The sequence below is a fragment of the Aquila chrysaetos genome, chromosome 4 (assembly GCF_900496995.4).
Source record: "Aquila chrysaetos chrysaetos chromosome 4, bAquChr1.4, whole genome shotgun sequence".
Classification (NCBI taxonomy): Eukaryota; Metazoa; Chordata; class Aves; order Accipitriformes; family Accipitridae; genus Aquila; species Aquila chrysaetos.
The window spans coordinates 4,496,307-4,511,491 of NC_044007.1; the positions used below are offsets into that span (position 1 = coordinate 4,496,307).

Sequence of the window (15,185 nt, forward strand, 5' to 3'; positions counted from 1 at the left end):
CTGAAATGAGTACCTACCTAAATGCATAGTCTTAATTTACTTCTCGGTGGATGAAGCTTTTAAAATGTTGCCAGAATCCACTAATCTTTTTTCAGTGTTAGATGTTCAATGAAAAACCATATTTGGAGAATAAAGCTAGGGAGTTTCAAGCCACAAAAGATGAGAGTGAGCTGGGGAGACAGCGTAAACCCAAGGGTAAAAAATATCAGAGTTCCTGATGTGACTCTGCAGCTAACAGAAACACATGAAGGTAATGAACATTTCACTTACTGTTGTGGTATCTGGGCACACACACATGCACAAGTGGAATTGTTACTTTTATCTTTGGAATCATGACAGTGTTTGCTTTGTTTATGCTATAATGAGTTGATATTTCTGTAGTGGCTGGTGTTTGCCAGAATTAAGATGCATTAGCCTATAGAGGACCTTCTGTTTAAGGGAAATCTTTGAAAAATATGATACAAATAACTTGCGAAGTGCATTTATCAGTCTACTCAAAATTGCATATGACCTTCAGGCTTCAATTTCTTTTGTCCTGCTTGTTTTTAAATCTAGTGTGTGTCAGTTAATTGTAGAAAATGGTCTCTCTTACACTAAATTGTATTAGAAGAATGTGTACTTGCAGGAAGTTGTTCAGTATACTTGTCCCAGAGGTGTAGTATCTCATCAGTTAATGCACTTATGGAACTAATTTGCAGTGGAACATGGAAGTAAGAAATCATTACAGTGTTTGACTTAACTACAGTAATGGTGCTGTTCGTGTAGGTACCCCATTTGGGTAGGTCCCAGTGCAGTAATGGGATCTATGTGAATGTTGGTGCATGTGTGGGGAGAGATCACAGCGGAAACAGTGGCCCAGGTGTTAGGGACAAACACTAGAATATGATCAAGTCTTTTGTAAGTTAAAAATATGTATGTGTCCTAGCTGCAGAGCTTTCCCAGGAGGTGTTTGAAATTGCATGGCTAAGTTCCTGGAATGTAAATTAATGTTTTTTGCCTATCTGTGTGTACATGATAATGTATTTTTCTGGTGGTTATGTTTAACGTAATTTTCTTGAAATCTATTGTGTAGGCACACTTAACCAAATAGTCTGCTTCAAGAATAATAAATGCTGTGATAACATATTTCCAATATATCAAGAATTAGAAGAAAATTTTAACACAGCTCCTAATTTTTTGTAGTAACTTAAAATTTTCAATCTTCTTTAATTTTAATTATAAAAGGAATTTAGAGGTTAGTTTCTATCACTGTAGGAAAATTAAAATCAAATATGGTATTTTCTGCTCTGCAGTTTTAGTTGTTTTGGTCATGTGGGTGGCTACAGTTGTTCATATTGTGTATTCTAGTGACAAGCAGGAATTTTTTTGCGACTTTATAAAAAAGTGCACGGAAACTATCAAACATATATAAACAGACAAAAAGATGTAACCTTTCTCTTTATTTAACTTTCCAAATAATTGTCACTGCGACATATTTTCCTGCTGTAAGAAGGCTCCGTTCTGTATGCGCTGATCTGGATTCTGTGCAGGAGCTGTTGCAGGAGGTGACTTGAAGTTTTTCCTTCCTGCAGTTTATGCATCTTCTTCCTGTCTCGCTTTCTCCTATCTCAAGGCATTTCTTATGACATAAGATGGTTTTGTTCATAAGCAGACAGCATGATGAGCATCTTTTAAATGTACCTTATTATCTTTTTAAACTTTATATATTCTACCAGAATAAAGCGTGCAATATTTTCTCTATTTTTTGTGGTGTCCTATTGCTATTTTCATTTTCTGTTTTAACTGTGTTTCAGCTTTGTGAGTTGCCATTTCCTTGTCACCTCAGAGTACTACAGTTCATTTTTTAAATTTTTTGTAGGCTGCCTTTGAATTTCAGGTGTAATTCTCTCTGGTATTCAAATTTTATCATGTTTTGCAGCCACAAACATGGATTGTAAATGAAAGCAAGCATGATGTTAAGAATCTGTTGGTGGGAGTGGGGCTAATAAATTTATGAAGCCTTGTTATTTCTTCTAATACGTAGCAAAGCAGTGACCATCTGCCCTGATAATCTCTGAATCTGTTCCAGTTGCTACTTCTATGGGTAAAGTTCAATTTGCACGTGGATTTTTGTACCCAATACAACAATTTTATTGCTCAACATTGCTGTCTCCTTGTAACCAAACAACTGTGCAGACCTTTTTCTTAGGTTCAGTTCAGTTTCTTACTCATTTGTTTTACTAGTTCCCCTTTCTCATCACCCCATACTTGTATTTATTTCAGCTTTTGTTAACCCCTTGATGTGTGTCCCTAGTCCTTGTCCTTGCAGGCTTTGAGTAATCCTTGCTTTCTAGTTCTTTGTGGGTTCTAGTTTCTGTTCTGAACTCTGATCAGCACCTCAAGTCCCGGTTACAATCACGTGTACTGAGATGACAAGTAGATGTATGAAAAGCAGGCAGAAGGAATATAATGAATTATAGTTTATATAATTACCTATTTAGGAAAATTTAATGTTTATGCATTTATACCTATGTTTCTTTAAGGTATAATTTTTAATATCTATTTAGACTGAGACAGTGGTTCTTGTAAGTTGATTGCAGCTCAAGACAGCCTTGGCATTCAATTTAAAAATGTTCAGCAACTGTGTCTCATGTGCCTTGGTGACAAAAATCAGTCTCCTTTATTTCTTCTGTTTCATACTTACCCATTTGTGAGCTTGGCTACCTTTTCTCTAAAGGTTTAAGAATAAAGAAAACATACAATACTGTCTTCTTCATATGCAAAGACTGACCCTGACACTTTCAGCTCTGAAATTATGTAGGTGATAATGGTGAAATCCGTATGTAACACTTTAATTTGTACTTAGTGACCTGTATTCTGCTGTAGTAATTACACTCATTGCCTAGCAGTATAATCTTTGTCCTTCAGTTAGGTGGGCAAAATGTAATCTTGTTAATGAACAGGGTGAGACAAGGAAAATGCATTTGATTTGCATGTGGCATGCCTAGCAGCTAGCAAATTGTTTCAGATAATGTGCTTTATTAAATAAGCACAGACTTGCAGAAAAAATGATTAGGCCAGTGCAATTTTAGAGCTATTTCTCCTTCTGTTTCTAAATGTATTTCTTTATTGTTACAGATATTTCAAGACTTCCCTTGCCAGCAGGTAAGTTCTCTTCTTTCATTTATGTCTTGATGTGACAGCAGGCAGCTTTTTCAGGGCTTGCTTGCAATATAGTCATGCTTTTATATAATCGGAATATCGGTTCTTATTGGCACTGTCATGGTACTTAGTCATGTGGGGATCTGAGGTCAAAACAAAACCTGTTGAGGTACAGATTTTTTTTTACATTTAAATAGTGTATTTTGACAAGGGGAGGAGGTAACTGAGATATATTTATATGCAGTTGTTAAATATGCATGTGATATAGTTAATGCTTAAAACGACTCAGCACAGTGTGTGATGCAGCTGTCAGAAGAACAGATTAGGAGCAGACGCAAATAGTATTAATGGTGAATCAGAGGGACAATGTGCAAGGAAGTGTAGATGGCAAGGAGTCTCCCCAGGTGGTAGTGGGGAAGGTGACATACATTTTCACTTGGCTGGGGACACAGGTGGCTTGTGCTGGAGCTGGAAATATCCCTCTGCTCTGTTGGACGCTGTGTCTTCTATCAGTGGTGTTTAAAAATGAAAAAAAAAAACAAAAAAAAAAAAAAAAAAAAAAAACCACCCAAAAAACCAACCCCAAAAAACCAACACAACCAAAAAACCCGCAGAAAAATTACAACAAAACAACAAAACTCAACCCCATTGACCTGGTTTTTAAAAATAGCAGGTTTTGTTTTTTGATACATTTGATCTTTAACCACATATTAAGCTTTATAAATTCACTTGTGCTGTGGAGTCAAGTTGTGATGTAGAGCTCAGAATGAAGGTATCTTCTGTTCTATAGCGTTTTGTCTGTCCATTCACCATTTGTAATGTGAATTCTAGAATCATAACTGTAGTATGTGTAGTATACTCCCGGCTGAGCAAGGGATTGGATGTTCATTATCAGGCCTGCTGCCTTTTGCCCTTACTCTGCGTTGGTGATTTTGCTTATGTATCCATTCTTTTATTTCTTCTTACTGAGATGTACTTCATATCTGTCCACAAAATACCTTTTTACAAGTGTGCATCTAAAGTATAACGGTACTTAGTGAATATGAATCTGCTCTGGAGGTAGTTGCTCTTTTCCGTTTGAATCAAATGGCAATTTCAGTTAAAAGCTTGATAGCTGATATGCTGTCATCTTTCCACACGAACTTTAGAGTGGCTGTTCTGGAAAAAATCATGTTTGCTTGAAGCATGAAGAGAACTCTAAATGTGGAAGAAGTTCTCTTTTAAGGAAGACAACTTTAAAATGATTTTGAGTGCTGAGAGCGTTTGTCAGGAGGGCGAGTACTTGTGGAGAATATTGGAAAAATAAATGCCTGGTGGTTGGGTCAGGCTGATGGGAAGATAAGGGTGGCTGTGGTTTTTTTTTCTGCAGCTTCTAAAACAATGATGTGTGGTGAAACTTCTTCCGAGTTTCCATTTGGGACTTGAAGAGTTTGGTACTGTGAATCTGAGTCACAATGACACTATTGTTTTCAGTTTGGGCATGTGTGTGGGAGTGTCCTAATTGTACTTTTTAGCTGTGTCATTGAAGTACTGATAGAAGGCAAAAATTTGGAAAAACAGGGTTTTGAAAAGGTAACCTTTTTCCATGGTATGGCAAGAGGCCTTTATAGAGGGTAGAAAAGCTGTATACCACGGCTTGCCTATAGCAGGGATTTGACAGTATTCACTGATAAGCAAACTAAGGAAACCTGTTTTAAAAAATATTTAAAATATTATCAAAAGAGAAGGATGTGTCAAATGGAGTCCCACAGAGATCTGACTTGCCCTGTGGTATTACGGTATTTCCATTAATGACCGTGATGACAGACTTTATGTGCCTATTTAATCTGCCAGTAGCACCAATACAAAAAGAGTTACAAGCACATTGGATGAGGGTATTAAAATTTAAAAGAAATTTGACAAATTGGAGAAATAACCAGGATAAAAGATATAATACACTTGAATAAAGATGAAGTTCTACATTCAAATGGGAAGTTTTAATCATCAGAACTCATATTTGCAATAAACGGTATTTTCTTATTTCAAGTTTTGAAGAACTTTTATCTTTTTTTCTGGGTGCCACTTTTAGCAATGGAGAACAGATGTCACTAAAAATGCTCTCGCTTTTGCCACCTGGTTTTAGTACTCTTAAATTTGCATCATAATGTGGGGGCTCTCGCAATGTTTGAAGATTTTGCAGTAGGGAGGAGACTACTTGGAATGGTCTTTATTGTAGTGTCTTGTTTGAGGTTATATTACATGTAAATTTGTTAGTCAGTGGTATACCACAGTCATCCAGAACATTGCCTTTTTGCTTTGATTTCATAGCAAAATCTTCATGTAAAGAAGGATTGTTTGTGTGCTGTTGAATGCATTAGTTGATTAGGTTGTTAGTTAAATCATTACTCAGGAGAGTTATCCTATATTAATCTGTTTCACTGCTTTGAAGTCTATGGGTAACTTGGTTTTTTACTACCTTGTAATTGAGGCCATGGATATGAGCATAGAGAATTTTTGGAATGTGAACCAGTAGGGGCTTGGTGGGCAACTTGCTAAAATACTGTAATTTGAAAGCCAGATAGAGAACACAGTACGCCTGTCTATATATGAAGTTCTTTGAACATGAGTATGTTCACAGTATGCCCGGAGGAATGAAAGACTGGTTTCCTTTGGTAAATACAGTTAAACTTTATCTGTTGGCACTGTTGGGATTAAAAAAAAATGCTTCCTGCATTTTGTCACCCTCTGAATTTAAAACAGGTATAGCATCTGTGTGATGTAGGTGACTCTTCTTTAGACTTGGTCGTTCGTTCTTGATCCTGTAGTGCAAATAAGTATTCATTACCAGAATCAAGAAATAGTAAGGAAGCAAAAAGCTATACCAAAGAACTATACCAGTGTTATGGGTTTCTGTGGTGTGGGGGTTTTTTTGGTAGCGGGGGAGGGGGCCGCAGGGGTGGCTCCTGTGAGAAGCTGCTAGAAGCTTCCCCGGCTCCAAGTCGGACCCAGCTCTGGCCCAGGCCGAGCCCGTCAGCGATGGCGGTAGCGCCTCTGGGAGAACAGATTTCAGAAGGGGAACCTGCAGTGAGTGAGGGGATCGGAATGTGAGAGGAACCCCTCTGCAGACCCCGAGGTCAGTGAGGAAGGCGGGGAGGAGGGGATGCCCCCGCAGCCCGTGGTGAGACCAGAGGGCAGGCTGTCCCCCCCCAGCCCATGGAGGGCAGCGGGGGAGCAGATGCCCACCTGCAGCCCGGGGAGAGAGGAGCCCACGCCGGAGCAGGGGGATGGATGCCCCACAAGATGGCCGCCGCTCCCTGGGGAAGCCCGCGCTGGAGCAGGCTGGGACTGAAGATCAGCCCGTGGGAAGGACCCACGCCAGGGGAGTTTGTGAGGAACTGCAGCCCGTGGGAAGGACTCACGTTGGAGAAGTTCATGGAGGACTGTCTCCCGTGGGAGGGCCCCCACGGTGGAGCAGGAAGGTGTGAGGTGTGAGGAACTGACCCCAATCCCCATTCCCCGTCCCCCTGCGCCACGGGGGGGGAGGAGGTGGAGAGAACCAGGAGTGGAGTGGAGCTGGGAAGGAGGGAGGGGTGGGGGAAGGTGTTCTAAGATCTGGGATTTACTTCTCATTATCCTTGTTTTGATTTGATTGGTAGTAATTTACACTGATTTTGTTTTTTCCCCAAGTTGAGCCTGTCTTTTGCCCCTGACCATAATTGGTGAGTGATCCCTCCCAGTCTTTGTCTTGACCCACGAGCCTGCCTTTATATTTTCTCCTCATCCCACTGTGGCTGGGGGGCAGGAGTGAGCGAGTGGCTTCTTGGTGCTTTGTTACTGGCTGGGCTGAAACCACGACAACCAGATAGGTAGAGGAGAATAAAGACAAATATAAGAAATGAGCATATACTGGGGTTTTGGTTAAAAATGGAACTAAACATTCTCCCAGAATGGAATCTTGGGTGCAGATGTTTGTTCTTGATGACTCTCTCCTTCAGAGAACATCTGGTGAGTCAAGTTAAAATCTTCCTGTCTCCTAGCATAAGGTATCGAAAAATTAATAGGAAATGAGTATCCTTTGTGTAGCTTAATTCCAGATAGGCAGTATATTTGAAGTCTGTCTGGTTTTGTGTGCTTTTTTTTTTTTGATGTATATCATACAATTTAGGTAAGCACCGTCCACATAATGTCATTGTTACCTTGAAATACTAAATGGCTTTTGAACGAGTTTTAGTTTCAATTGCTCAGTTAGGACCAAAAAAAAAGTTGTTACACAACTTCAGCTCAACCTAAAGCAGTTGTTCTTCCTGAATTAAAAACATGTCCTCATTCAGTCTTCCATTAGTGTGTATGGCCTTGCTTCTTACATAAGGCCTGCTAGTGATCCATTTAATAAAACCAGATTCATTTCCTGGCACCTTCCACAGAAGCACACAACCTGCCTCAAAACAACCTGCTGCTTCTTTTTTCTCTTACCTACCACATATGAGGTGAGGTGTTTAATGCTGTGCTGTGTAATTAGATCTTCCATATCCTAAATCTACACTTGCTTGTGTGATGAACCTAAATATAGCAACTTGAAATGCAACATAGCTTTTCAGACTAGAATTAAAAAATAAACAAAACACCACAACAAAAAACCCCAACAAAAAAACAACGACGGCATGGGTACTTCTATGATGTTAAAAGATGGAAAATTAAAAATCAGTTGAGAGATTGCCAGATGAAGTTGCAGTAGCAGGAACTGACAGAATTGAGGATGTGCAGAATTCTTAAAATAAATATTCACATGTATTAAAAGGGATAATAAATTATGCAGTGATTATTCATGCAGCTGAGAACAAACTCAATAACAAGAGCAGAGAACTGTTGTTAATGTCCCTGCTTAACGGGGAAAAAAATGTAACTGTGTAGTCAAAAGTAAAAAAGTACAAAATAGTGGCTTTTTGATTTGTCACTTCAATTTTAAATAAGAACTAAATACAAGCTGCAGTAAGACTGTAAATGGTTCCTCTCTTGTCAGAATGCGTAACATGGTGCTTAAGGGATTACACAAGGAAACCTGCATTGTCTCTTTCACTAGAAGTAGGATTTTCAGTAATCCCTTTCAAAATCAGGAATTTTTTTCTTCTAGAAATCTTTCAAATTTTATTAAGAATTATGATTTTATCCAAGAGTAAACTTAATTTTCATATATTTGTAATGGTTTTGGTTGTAATTTTTTTATTTGCACTTAAATTATGAGGTACTCCTACAAATGAAAGGGTATAGAACTAAAAACTTCTCAATTTATGAAATGTTAGTGCTATCAAGTTAGAATAGCTGTCTGCATGCCCCTTGCGGTTCAGAAGATGTGAGAAAGCTTTTCTTCTTTAGACACAAATGTGCCTTATAGTTTTAATTCTTTTTGCTGACAGGGAGGTAAGTGCTATTTCTAGATTTCCAAATACCATATCACAAAACTTCTATTACTACTGGATGAGATTATTGCTGACAAAACTGAAATGTAACTTTGAGGAAGTTTCCCTTGCTATTTGTGTGTTAAATCTTCCTATTTAAAATTTTTGTTGAGTAGTTCTAATAATCTAATCACCTGTACCTCATAAAATGCATTTTCCCGTTGTTACATACCTCTGATACTTAGAAAAGCGATATGTTTATCCTTTGTAAGCTATCACTGTTAGGTATCTGTCTTTTTGCATTGAACTCTTTGGAGAGGTGGGGAGATGACAGCTACTATCTTGACTTTATTTATTTGCAAGCTTTTCTAGTGAAACTCTATGCTTAGTTTGGCTGTGCTTTTGACGCTGCCATCTCTACCCTGCACTCCCATCTGTATTTTATAGCTAATGTCCTCGCAGGTCAATAGCAACAGCATGGTTTGGTAAGAAAAAGGTAACATTTTTATCAGTGAGCTATGTAGTAGTGTTGAGATGAGACATATTAAACACCTCACTAAAATTTAGGTAACTTAGAATTTCTTCTTTTTCCTTTAGAAATTGGTGTTCTTACTAATCTTTTATTTGTTGTAGCTTATTTGTAGTGGCTGGCTTTCAGCTGGACTTTAAGCGGCTGATCACAACCCTTTGAGCCTGACAGTGCAGACGGTGTCCAGGTCATCTCACTGTCCATTTATTTAGTCCATACTTTATCAATTTGTCTGTTAGGATGCTGTCATGGGAGATGGTTTTGAAAGCCTTGCTGAAGAGAAACGACAGCCTGTTGTCCACCACGCTAGTACTTTCATCATAGAAGTCTATTAGGATGATCAGGCGTGATTTCCCCTTCATACATCCATGATGACTTCTTCTGATCACCTTCTTGTCCTCATATGTTTAGAAATGGCTTCCAGGTTATTTGCTCCATCACCTTGTCAGGAATGGAGGTAAGGCTAACCAGCCTGTAGTTATCTAGACTTGCCCTTCTTGAGGACAGGAGTTCCATTTGCTTTCTTCCAGCTGTCAGGAACCTCCCTCGTTTGCTATGACAGTCTGTCAAATGGTTTATAGTTGAGAAACTTGCCCTGGCTGCAGACCATTGTTTTTCTGGGAGTATGTATAGGGATAAAGGAAACAGGAGGAGATGGGGTAGAAAGAAAGAAGTTTCAATAGGTAGTATTGAGAGTAGGATTAAAAAAAAAACCGGGATGTAAATCAGGAGTATTGGGAATGATGTGGCACCCCTAATAACTGCTTTAGTCTGTTTTGATGATCTAAGAAGGTGAAATTGGATATATTTATCACTTAATGGGACTATGACATGATTGCGTGAGGAAGTAGGGAGTAAGAGTTGATGACGTGAAAGGTCCTTCGAGTTCTGTGCCCAATGTTCCTATAAATGTTAACAAGCTGGGTTAATAGTCTGAGAGTTTAAAACAAACAAACAAACAAACAAAAAAATGCAGTGGTTCAGCACATTGCTCTATCATTTCCTGTCTGTAGTTCTGGCTCCCAAGGTTTTGGGGACATACTGCTGTGAGGATTGTTCTTGCTTACTCCTATACAGTTATCTCAAAGTGGAATAATTCCAGTAGTCAAGGGTGCATCATATACAAATTGTATCACTTGAATATATAGCATGTAAGATTTTTTTTCTCCTTTGTTCTAATTCATTGCTATTTTAGGACAAATTGGAAATTTTTATCTGCTTCGTTAGAAATTAATTTTACAAATAATGTCTTTAGAATAGAAATTTTGCAGTTTGGAGGGATAATGATACTCTTCCTAGGGAAAATTGAACAACAACTTTTTGTGAGTGACAGAAAAACATGTGGGTGAGAACCAGTGTTGCTCCACTCTGGATGACTTGAAATACCCTAATTCCAGTTATGCAGTCCAGCTTTGAATTAAGTCATCTGCACATTTTCTCCCTTCTTATAGATGGTGTGCTTAATTTTGCTCCTAATTTGGAAAGTTTGTTTTAGAAATAACTAAGATTGTATATATTCTTTCACTGAGGATCATGGACAAGAAACTTGAGCTTCAATGTCATATGGGCACCTGTTGACACTCCTCAGCCAGGTTTTCCAGGAAGGGGTTTGTTAGTCTTCCATTTGAGAGGTGGGTAATTTATATCTTGTGTAGTTAGGGGTGCAGGGAAGGGGGATTGTCCAACGCTTTATTTTAAACAGATGAAGAGTTGGCATTCTTCTTTTTAAAAAAAAAAAAAAAAAAAAAAAAAGGAAGAAAAAAGGCAAGCTTTTGACAAAGCTTTTGGACAAAATAGAAAACACAACCCTGGAAATTCTTTGGGTATTTTTTTGGGGGCTGGGTGGGGGAAAACTACCTAGGACAGAAGCTATTGAATTTTATGGATTTTTATCAGTAGTCATATCAGAGGAATTGCAGCAGGATTTAGAACTCTGTACTACATGCTGTCACAAAATAAATAACTTGTAATGTTTTGCTTAGAACAGGATGCTTATTTGCTATGTGAAGATGTTTACCTGGTTTGGAGTTGAAGGAATACAGACTGAAAATGGTTATTTGTGGGTTCTGTGCCATTAAATATTCTCTTTCATTCTTTTGAAACAAAATGGGTGTCTACAAACTGGCAGTTCAAATTCAGTTGAGGCAGTCCGTACGTGATGTGAAGAAAGTGCATTGCACAGCATACACCCACATGTATGTTCTTGCTGGCAAACTGGCTGGCAATGGTAGTGTAGAAGAAGCTGAAGGGATCATTGATAAGGGTTATTGAAGCGATGTACTTGATCTAGATCTAAAGTAGAATTTTGTCTGGACTCCACCAAGGTTACAGAAATGTGACGTTTCTCATATTTCTGCAAGAGCAACTAATTCTTGGCCTTGGAGAGTAGCTGTTTAGTGAATGCTGTTGCACTTCTCAAGTGGAGGTTGCCATTGGCTTGCAGTAGAGAGGTGGAACTGGTGCACTCATTTCAATGGGTACTTTTGTAAAGACATGACTGAGTGTCCCTGTTCTAGCTCAATATAGCAAACCCTGCTGGAATGAGACATCCTGACAGTAGCAGAGTATGTATAAACTGTTGTCTGTTTTGTACTCAGTGTGTGCAAACAGTGAACTAACTTCCAGTGCTATAGTCAAGCATTAACTTGCTTTTACAAGCATCAGCTTGCTTTTACATTGCAAGACTGGCTGTACTTGCTTTAAGAAGTGTGCCCCTGCTCAGTTACCATGGGACTTTGTATGGTTGCAAGCTTCAGAAGAACTTTTAAAGGGCATTTGGTAAGAGGTTAGGAACTTACAGGATTTATTTTTTTGTAGTGTGGGGTTTTTTTTGAGTTTATAAAAGTTTTTGTATAGGCAAGGGAGGGGCGGTATCTGCTAAAAGGATGGGAGAATTCATCTAATTTCTCTTACAGGAGAGAAAAAAAAAATCCAAGAGCAGAGCCAACCTTTCAAATGGAGGATAGTGAGCTGTAATTGGGGCATCAGGTTATTAATGAGAGATTCTGTTGCTTCTTTACAACACACACAGTCACTGAAAGTATCTTGTTCTGGTGCACTATTACTTAAGAAAAACATGAAATTTTGAAAATTGAAGAAACGAATAATTATGGTACATAAACATGTGGGTTTTCCTCTGTTCTGTGAGCAATATCCTGCTTATGCCCATGATGCGTTCACTCTGGTTATTTAAGACTACTCCACATTGGTCTCCTATCCAGTTATATTCGCATCACATATTGTAGTGTCCTAATGCACAACCAACCTAAACGACTGAGCGACGACTGAGCCTTGATAGGTTTTTTAAAGATTTTTTTTTTTTTTTTTTTTTTAGTTTTGGGGGTTTTATTTTTTTGTTTCTTCCTGCTGATAAAACACGAAGTTATTGGAAAGGAAAGTTTTCCCCATCCCTCCATCTTGTCAGGAAGTTAATTCTAATGGAATTGGGCACAATTAGCAGTAGGTTTTGATGAGACCTGAAGCTTTCTTGGGTGAGTGCATTGGAGATGGTTGCTGTAGTGTCAGAGTATGTTAGTACCTAAGGTTTTCATGGCAGCAACGATGACGTAAAGGAAGGGTGGGGATGACAGTGCTACTGAAAGAAAGATTCTGAAAATCGAGCTGAATCTTGTGTAGTTGGTTTATATAAAATGTTCGTTGTTTGAGGGTGTTTTTTGTTCTGCAAGACCTGGGTTGGGAGTGGCTTGGGATCTTCTCCCAAAATACACATAAGCTTGTTTGAAGTAGAACATCATGGGCTACAGTGAACCAAGAGGAAAAACATTACATGGCTGAGGGTTTATCAACTACTTTGTTATAAGTTACGCCTAAAATGACCATAAATAATTATATGAGCTTCATTTAGTTTATTTTGACATCCTTGAGAGCTCTTAATGTATAGGTCTACTGCTCTGCTTGTGTACTTGGCTAAAAACTTATTTGTGCAAGGTTTTTTTGCTCAGCAGTAGACTGGAAAAAGGAAGTAGTAAGAAAAATGGTAGATATTGTACGTATGACTTCTTCCCCCCACCCTCCTTCCCTTTCTTATTTTCAGAAGGTGAAGAACATATTTAAGAATATATCCAAACAGCTTATGATAGCTGTGATGTTTCCTGCAGGCCTTTTCCCCTGGGATCAATAATTTGAATATGAAAAACTGCAGAAGTTATTTTGTCAGGCATAAAGCTGATGTTCTTCAGGTTTTCATATAGAAGGGTCAAACTTAAAAAATAAAACAAAACAAAAAACAAAAAAAAAAACAAAACAAAAAAGTCTGTTCTCATAGCAAGCACATTTTTCCTCAGGACTTTATTCTGACAAGGGGTCAGAATAACAGAAGTGGAGTGTTAAATGCCTGTGCTTCCATTAGTGGGCTGGAATTACTCTTGAGATGGATGTGAAACTTCTTAAGAAATTCTAAGTAATTGTTTAACTGTGGCACAAAGATGTTTTCCAGATTATATCTTTATTCACTAATTATCCCTTTAAAAAAAATGTTTAAAGTTTCTAGTCAGTCTCCATTCAGATTACCTGCTGGAATGGTTTCACATGGTTTGATTTTTTTTTTTTTTTTTTTGGTTTTTTTTTTCACAGCAATATGTGATAACTCTTTCTGTGAAAGGCTTAATGTAGAGAAATATTGGAACTGTATTTCCAGGATTAATAGCCTTTATGTTGTGATTCAGATTTATCTGCTTTTTAACTAAATCTGTAAAGGCTGGCTGGACCAGGTTGTAAGCACACATGGTTGTGATTGTTTTTCTGCTTGTCCTGCAGACACTTTACAAACAGCTCCAGCAAAATGGTTCTATGTCGTAGTAAAGCAAACTTCCATGTACTTGAAGAGCAGCTGAACTGCTAGTGAAAACAGAATGCAACTAAGGCTTTTAGTCCAAGTAACACATTATTGATTAGCATTGAAATTGCTACTGACTGTTCCCTGGTCAACTATGCATCCTCCAAGAGGAGGAGTAAAAGGTGTTACTGAAACTTGAGGCCTTACGATAAGAGAAAGGTGGGGGAGCCAAATGATACAGTGAGATGTTAGAGGTAGTCATGATCATTGAGGTTCTGGAAACATCAGTAACTGAATTATTGAGTTTTTGATATAGAATTTCTTTAAGAAGGGTTTTAAGTAGAAATTTGAAGGACAGTGATCAGGCTTTGTTTCATGACTGGCATCCTTCAAAATTTGAGGGTTAAAAGGAAGCCTGTCCTACCCCAAGGTAGAATTGACTAGACTTAAGTCATTCCTTGAAGATATTTAACCTATTCAGAAGGAGCTGTGAAACTGCCATCTTCAATTTAAAAATTCTTACTGTGCTTTCATTTCAGGGTACTTGAACTTCTCGACTACCGCTTTAAGTTTACTACACTTTGTTTTCCATGTCTTGGTGACAGGACAAGGCTTATAGTCTTCCTCTGTTTATGCATTCACTGATTTTTGTCTCAGTCTTTTGTTCTCTTAAAAACTTTAGTACTGTGTCTTGGTTGAAATACATCAATTGAGATTGTGGAGACCAATACCACAGGTTTTTTGGAAGTGGTGCTTGACAGCTCAGTACTACACAAGAGATGAGCTCTTGGGGCTGTCAGATGCTGTTACGTGCTGACAATGTTGTTGCTGTGGTGTTTGGTAATGTAGGTCATTCAGGCTGCCATCAGAAAGGTGGGTTTTTTGATGTTTTGTCTACCATTTGAAGACATAGGATACTGTTTTAATATCCCTTCCCCTAAATCTGAAGAAGGGTTGTGCCCCAAAAGTTAGCTCTTTTCCAGCTGTATCAGTTGGTCTTGTAGATCTTTGCCTAGTTTAATTTTTATAAGTGTTCTTGAATGTGTTTTCAGCTTCACCAAAACATTTCCTTCTGTGCTGAAGTTGTCCTCAAGTCAATGGTTAAAGTTTTGTACGCTTAAAGTTCAGTTGAATTTGGAGCTACAGAGTTGGTTGTATTGGTCTGCTTATAAATTTATGTATTATAAAAGGATGAAGGCCAGGGATATTTGCTGTCTTTGAAATACTGAGTGCTGTTTCATCTAGTGTCACAGCTGGTTAGCTAAACTAACTTGAGCTTTTGGTGGTGAGCTCCTGGAAGCCTTTCTAAAACTAAGCAACATATTCTTGTGTTTTCTGAGCACTT

The 15,185-nt window shown here is 38.3% G+C and overlaps 1 protein-coding gene across 3 annotated transcripts in view; it reads left to right on the forward strand.

The window, feature by feature from the left end:
* Positions 1-15,185, forward strand: part of PTK2 (protein tyrosine kinase 2) — a 226,579-nt gene that overhangs the window by 39,672 nt on the left and 171,722 nt on the right. For all 3 annotated transcript variants that reach the window (XM_030011674.2, XM_030011675.2, XM_030011676.2), the window contains exon 3: positions 3,118-3,144. The gene's annotated coding sequence lies outside the window, so the exon portion shown is untranslated. The remainder of the gene's footprint in view (positions 1-3,117; positions 3,145-15,185) is intronic.